The 6842-nt window shown below is 43.4% G+C and overlaps 1 long non-coding RNA gene across 1 annotated transcript; it reads right to left on the bottom strand.

Annotated features, from left to right (window-relative positions):
• Nucleotides 1-1571: 1571 nt before the first annotated feature.
• LOC119917550 lies at nucleotides 1572-3493 on the bottom strand. The gene is made up of 2 exons (XR_005447297.1): nucleotides 2552-3493; nucleotides 1572-2426 (listed from the first exon to the last, which is right to left on the bottom strand). It is a non-coding gene; the product is annotated as an uncharacterized LOC119917550 (long non-coding RNA).
• Nucleotides 3494-6842: the final 3349 nt, after the last annotated feature.

Raw genomic sequence — 6842 nt, 5'->3', positions numbered from 1 at the left:
TGATCAGTAAACATCTTACACATTATCCTTAAAGGCGTCATTGATCAGTAAACATCTTAAACATTATCCTTAAAGGCGTCATTGATCAGTAAATATCTTAAACATTATCCTTAAAGTTATCATTGATCAGTAAATATCTTAAACATTATCCTTAAAGTTATCATTGATCAGTAAACATCTTAAACATTATCCTTAAAGTTATCATTGATCAGTAAACATCTTAAACATTATCCTTAAAGTTATCATTGATCAGTAAATATCTTAAACATTATCCTTAAAGTTATCATTGATCAGTAAATATCTTAAACATTATCCTTAAAGTTATCATTGATCAGTAAACTTCTTAAACATTATCCTTAAAGTTATCATTGATCAGTAAACTTCTTAAACATTATCCTTAAAGTTATCATTGATCAGTAAACTTCTTAAACATTATCCTTAAAGTTATCATTGATCAGTAAACATCTTAAACATTATCCTTAAATCTAACATAGTGGACTTCAGTTTTGAAGGCCACAACATGAGGGAGGAGTCTCCCTGCTTTAAATGTTGTGTTTGTCCTCTGCTCGGGGCCAGAGGTCTGATACTGGTGGTAGATGTCTGACAGTAATGTCTCCAACTAAAACATGAACATATATTTTAGGATGGGAATAATCAGTTTGGATCTAAAATAAACTGATTTCAAAATACGGCTTTCCAAAAAAAAGTGGAGTCTTGGCTCAACTTGGCCCATATGAGGGGTAAGATGAGCCACATGGGGACATCAGTGTCATCGTGCAAACTCAAACTCCAGGTCCCAACATTTAATTGCACTTAGATAGTGAAACAGTGCAGCTGTTTCATATGTTTCACTTTAAAGTCATCCTGTTGATCGTCACCTGATGAATGGACTCCCCATTCTGTCCCTCTCCCACAGCTCTGTCCAAACCCACAGTAGGAGTTGAAGCCTGTCTGTCTATAAATGGAAGACAGACATGCTTCATTTCACATTGCAACATGACGTGATGGTTTCTGCTCTAAAATACATAATGTCACATCATTTCAGTGATGTAAAATTACATCAAAATGTCTGGCTCATCTTCCCCAGGTCTTTGGCTCAGATCACCCCGTCCTGCCATTTTAACAAACATCCAGCAGTTTAAGGCTAACGTCGTGCTAAAAGTGGAGCCTCAGATTGTGACTTTCTAAAGCTCTAACACATGCACAAGATCTTCTCAGACCTGTCGGTAAATGTTAAGAAACAAGAATCAGGACTGCTGAACATCACAAAATCACTCTGAACAGCAAAAAACAGTTTTTTTAACCTTAAATGTGCTCATCACTTATTCCACGGGCCTCTCTCCACCACAGGGAGAGTGAAATGGTTAACTCTTCAAAAATGTGTGGTCACCTGACTGATTTTGTCTTTGGCTGCTGAGAAACAAGGGGCTTCCCCACAGGCTCAAACACACCGCTCTAACCTACTTCCTTTTTTTTCTCCTTTAATAAATGAACCAAAAGACAGTTTGTTAGAATCCATTTACTCATTAATGTCTGAAATCTACCATTTGCACCACACTCACCTCCACAGCTTGAATGTGACCAGTTTTATTTAATATATTCTTCACACTTCAGCAGCCTTTTGGAATTTAGGTGAAATATCTTCAAGACTAAATAGGACTAAGCAAATAAATAATAATCTGATGAACTCCACAGCTAATGAAACCGGTTCTCTGGATTAAAGAGTCTGACTCTCACTTTCCCTTCAGACACATTCAGACTGTAAACAGTGACTCAGGTTCGACCTGCATCTTTACGCTTGATTCACTCTGACTCACAGACCACAATTAATCCAGAAATAGCAGCGAGATGAAGCCTTCCTTCATCTCTTCTGCCGTCCTTTGTTATGAATCCAGTTGTGAGTCAGAAGAAGGTGCTGAGCTGACGGCTGAACAGTCTTCAGCAGTAAATCAAATGGGCCTGAATAATCCTGTGCACGTCATGTCTACCGTGCACGTGCAGAAAATGCCGACAGGCTAAAAGCAGAACTAATACCAGCCTACCTGATGTTTTATGTTTAAATAAGAGATTAATTATCAGCAGGCTAGATAATGTCAGTGTTTAAAGTTGTGTTGAAATGGCCTGATTCAGAGTGTGGAGCCTCTCAGCTGGATCCATTCTGCTGTTTCAGGGGCAGGCAGCCCGGAGAGACCCGTCACACGAAGCCTTAGAGATGGTGGCGGCGGGAAACAGACTGGGAGTCGCCACAAAGTCAATACAGAGACGTGCAGAGTACAAGTGTACAAGTGTTATTTACACAGTGCAGAATACTTTAATAAAACTCTGTCAGCAGCATCGTCTTCCTGCTTTGACTGACTGATCAGAGCCAATCAGGAAGCCGAACGTGAGCATCATCGTTTCCACCTGTCAGCACCAACACGCCGCCCCTGAGATTTGAACCAGAACGGGGTCAGTAGCAGTTTTCAGACTTTCAGAATGGCGGAAAAGTAGCAGAAGACGTAAGCGTGTGGATGGATGCATCATCATCATCCTCACTCTGCTCAAGACTCACCTGGACCATGATGGAGAAGGTCTTGTTTAGTTAAAGCACTGGGCACCTTATGCAGATCCTTCTTTTGCTTTACCACCTGCAGGGGGGCGGGGCTTCATGGCCGTGGCAGCGATCGGTGCTGTTCTGCTTTTTGCAGCCTGTCCACAGCTCTGGGGGAAAAGTGAGCGAAGGACCACATGAGAGGTTCTGGACCACGGATGATGTGAAACCACAGAGCTTCTGCAGGACGTGACGTCAGCCAGGAATAAAGAAAGTCACTTTGCACAAGTCAGCTGACACATTCTGTCAAACTACAAGAAGCTGCAGTCGGAGTTAAAGAAGCGGGGGAAGGTCGAGCTTTGAACTGTAATCAGTGTTTTAATAACTCACTTCAACGCTGAGCTGCCAAATAAGAAGTGGCCCTGAGTCACACGGGGACAAACTGAAATGGGCCCTGAAGCCTCCTCGCAGTTGGTGAGTCAGCCGACTCAGAGTCTTCCCGTCATTCTGGATCTGGTCTCTCAGGGTGGTGATGTTGTGCAAGACTGCACAGGTTCTGGTGACGTCACAGGTCCTGTCAGGAGAAACCCTCAGGCTGAAGTCCTTCTCTGTTCGGTCCCCGGTTTACGTGGGCATGGTTGAAGGTCGTCTCCGCTCCTGTTACTGGTTCAGGGAGGACTGATTATCTTCAGTGTTCTTGTTGGAGGCTGATTCTCTATTCTGTATTTTATGGGCTTCTTTTATGTGTATATGATTAAGATGTAAAGGTACAGCTGCACATAAAAGGAGCCAGCAGCGAGAGAAGAGGAATAATATTAATTATTATAAAAGAATTTAATTTAAAGATTAATCTACAAGTTTAGTGGGAGTTTAGCCCAAAGTCACTATCATGCCCCTCAGAGACTTTGCAGTAGATTGGGCGTATTCAGTAGTGATGGTACTCGGACTGAATCATCAAATCTCGTTCATTAAAATGAACTAATCTTTTTTTTGTGTCATTTGGTTCATTTGAACTAGGCTGGTTATTGTGGCGTTGCAGCCCTCTAGTGGGCGATTAAAAAACAGCACAGTTCTCAAACACTGAAAGCTGCCTGGTTTCATTTAACTGACAAAGTATAATTCACAAATTCACCTCTTGATCTTTCTCTATCATGGTTCTGTCTCTGAGCTCTTCAGGCAGTTCCTTTGACCTCATGATTCTCATTTGCTCTGACATGCACTGTGAGCTGTAAGGTCTTATATAGACAGGTGTGTGGCTTTCCTAATCAAGTCCAATCAGTATAATCAAACACAGCTGGACTCAAATGAAGGTGTAGAACCATCTCAAGGATGATCAGAAGAAATAGACAGCACCTGAGTTAAATATGAGTGTCACGGCAAAGGGTCTGAATACTTATGACCATGTGATATTTCAGTTTTTCTTTTTTAATAAATTTGCAAAAATTTCTACATTTCTGTTTTTTTCTGTCAAGATGGGGTGCTGAGTGTACATTACTGAGAAATAAAATGAACTTTTTTGATTTTTGGAAAATGGCTGCAATGAAACAAAGAGTGAAAAATTTAAAGGGGTCTGAATACTTTCCGTACCCACTGTATATATAATTATAATTACTGTCATTATATCTCTAAAGTGCTCATTCATACAGCAGCCTAACGCCTATCCATGAGTACCATCTATATATTAACATCAGATTTACAGGGAATATATTGAAGTAATAAGCTTAATAAAATTGAACCAGTTTAATAATAATCTCAAACACTGCAGGTTGTTCACCAGTGAGCAGCGGTGAAACAACAGCACGGCTCTGCTGATAAATAAAAAGGAGAAGTTACGTTACCGGATCGGCTGTTAGCTGTAAACACACCACAGGGCTAACGCTAACGCTGCTATGCGGCTGTGTTTTAACGTTTTAATGACCGGGTTTGTTTGTTTTGGAGAGGAGTCGACCTCTGAGGTAATTCGGCTCCCGGTAGAACCCTGTCAGGGCTCTGAAGTGGACCCAGAACAACCCTCATCAGCTGTTGGCTGTAAACGCTAGCAGGACTAAAGTTACGGTGCGGCTGTGTTCAAACTACAGCACATCACAGCAGACCTGCTTCTCATTCTCCGGCGCTGGCAGTAACTCAGCCTGAGCCAAAGACTGAGGACCCATGTGAGCGGTGAACGATTGGTTAGCCGAGCTTTCACATGACAAATGAACGACTCAAACCCTGAGACCCACAGTGGAGAGTCCTGAATTAATCAGTTCTGTGTCCTGTGCCAAAGCCCATGAGTCGAAGACTATTCACACGTGTGAAAGTGAACAAATCCCTCAGACTACTCGTTCCTCCTGAGTCATATACTGTACAAGGTTAGGTCAAATGAACAAAACGTTCTTTGAACGACGCAATACCAGTGGAGAGCTGAGAGTTTGGTCCAGTCGCATTCTTTTCGTCTGCAGGGCGACGTTAGATCATTAGTTACTCAGCTGGAAGCTGGATTGTCTTTCTAGTTTGGAAAATGTATTTTAACGGCTCATTTCATGATGAACTGTACTGGATGCAGGAATAAAGTAGGTAAATATTTTATCCAGAGAGCGGGCTGACCCGGGACAAATTCCTCCATCAGTAGATGATCCAGTCCCTCAGTCAGACCATCTCTAATATCTTCTTCAGAAATATCATTTTGCGGTGCATTTGAAGACCTCTAAATTTCTGGATTGCTGCCGGAGACCTGAACCAGGACAGCTTCCAGGGTGAGGACGCTGAGAAACACATCTTAACATCTGAACAAAGTGCAGAAGACAAATCTGACGTGTGTTTCCTGTTTCAGACTTTGCAGTAGGAGCTCCTTTCCATGAAACAGGAAGTGTGATGATCTGGAGCGGGAGCAGCGAACCGAGCCAGGTCTCACAGTAAACACACCTCTTCATGGTACCGGTCGGTGTGCAGACCACACCTGTAACCCTCCTCTGACTCTCTGCAGGTGAGAGAGTGGCTGACGTATTGCGGTAAGCGTGTCGACTCATTTCCGTTTCCGGTGCTTGTGTGTTGGTACCGTGTTGTGCTGCTCTCGCTAAATAACAGTTACATTTGTTTGATTACAGCAGCCAACTGTTCGCTAAACACTTATTCTTTACAGTAATTTTGCCTAAGCACTCACAGTTCTTTCCATCTTTTAGTGACTGCTGTTCAATCTCATACTTGTTCTAAAGTTTTGGTAGCTGACGCTACAGTACTTTAGCTTAGCCGTTAGTGACTTTAGCTTAGCAGCTAGCGATGGCTTCTCCTTCTTTCTCTCTCTCTCCTACTTTCTCCTGCTCGGTGTGTCAGATGTTCAGTTACTCCTCTGCCTCCTTTAGCGGTAATGGTACGTGTAATAAGTGTAGTTTATTTATAGACATGGAGGCGAGGCTCAGTGATTTCGAAGTCCGGCTCCGCACCTTGGTAGATCAGTCTTTAGCTACTGTAGCTAGCCAGTCCCCGGTAGTCGGTGCTGAACGGCCTGAGTTAGCCTCTGGTAGCCGTCCTCCGGCATCTCCTGTGCAGCCAGGAAAGGGGGGGGGGCTGGGTGACTGTCCGAAGGAGGAATAGTCATAAGCATTCAAAGTCCACGGGGCATCATCAACCTGTTAACGTTTCTAACAGATTTTCCCCACTCAGTGACACACCCGCTGAGAAACCAACTCTGATCATTGGCAGCTCCATTTTGAGAAACGTGAAGTTAGCGAAGCCAGCGGCCATAGTTAAGTGCATCCCTGGGGCCAGAGCGGGCGACATTGAGTCTTATTTGAAACTGCTGGCTAAGGATAAACGTACATACAGTAAGATTGTTATTCACGTCGGCGGTAATGACTCCCGGTTACGCCAGTCGGAGGTCACTAAGATGAATGTTGAGTCGGTGTGTACATATGCAAAAACAATGTCGGGCACCGTAGTTTTCTCTGGACCCCTGCCAAATCTGACCAGTGATGACATGTATAGCCGCATGTCGTCATTCCGCCGCTGGTTGTCGAGGTGGTGTCCAGCAAACGATGTGGGCTTTGTAGATCATTGTCAGACTTTCTGGGGAAGACCTGGTCTGATCCGGAGAGACGGCATCCATCCCACTTGGGAAGGAGCAGCTCTCATTTCTAGAAATCTGGCCAAGTTTATTAGTGGACCAAATCCATGACAACCCAGAGTTGAGACCAGGAGGCAGAGTCGCAGTCTAACACACTTCTCTGCTCCTCCATTTCAGGAGTTACTTAGTGAAAACCCTATAGTGACGGTGTCTGTCCCCCGACCATCGAAATTATTTAAAAAGGTAAACAGAAGAGGAGCTGTGCATAAA

The sequence above is a fragment of the Micropterus salmoides genome, unplaced genomic scaffold (assembly GCF_014851395.1).
Source record: "Micropterus salmoides isolate LMB-PRFRI ecotype aquatic unplaced genomic scaffold, ASM1485139v1 Ms_hic_scaffold_10, whole genome shotgun sequence".
NCBI classification, from domain to species: Eukaryota; Metazoa; Chordata; class Actinopteri; order Centrarchiformes; family Centrarchidae; genus Micropterus; species Micropterus salmoides.
The sequence above is the reverse complement of the archived record's forward strand: the minus strand, read 5'-3'. Positions and strand labels throughout refer to the sequence as shown.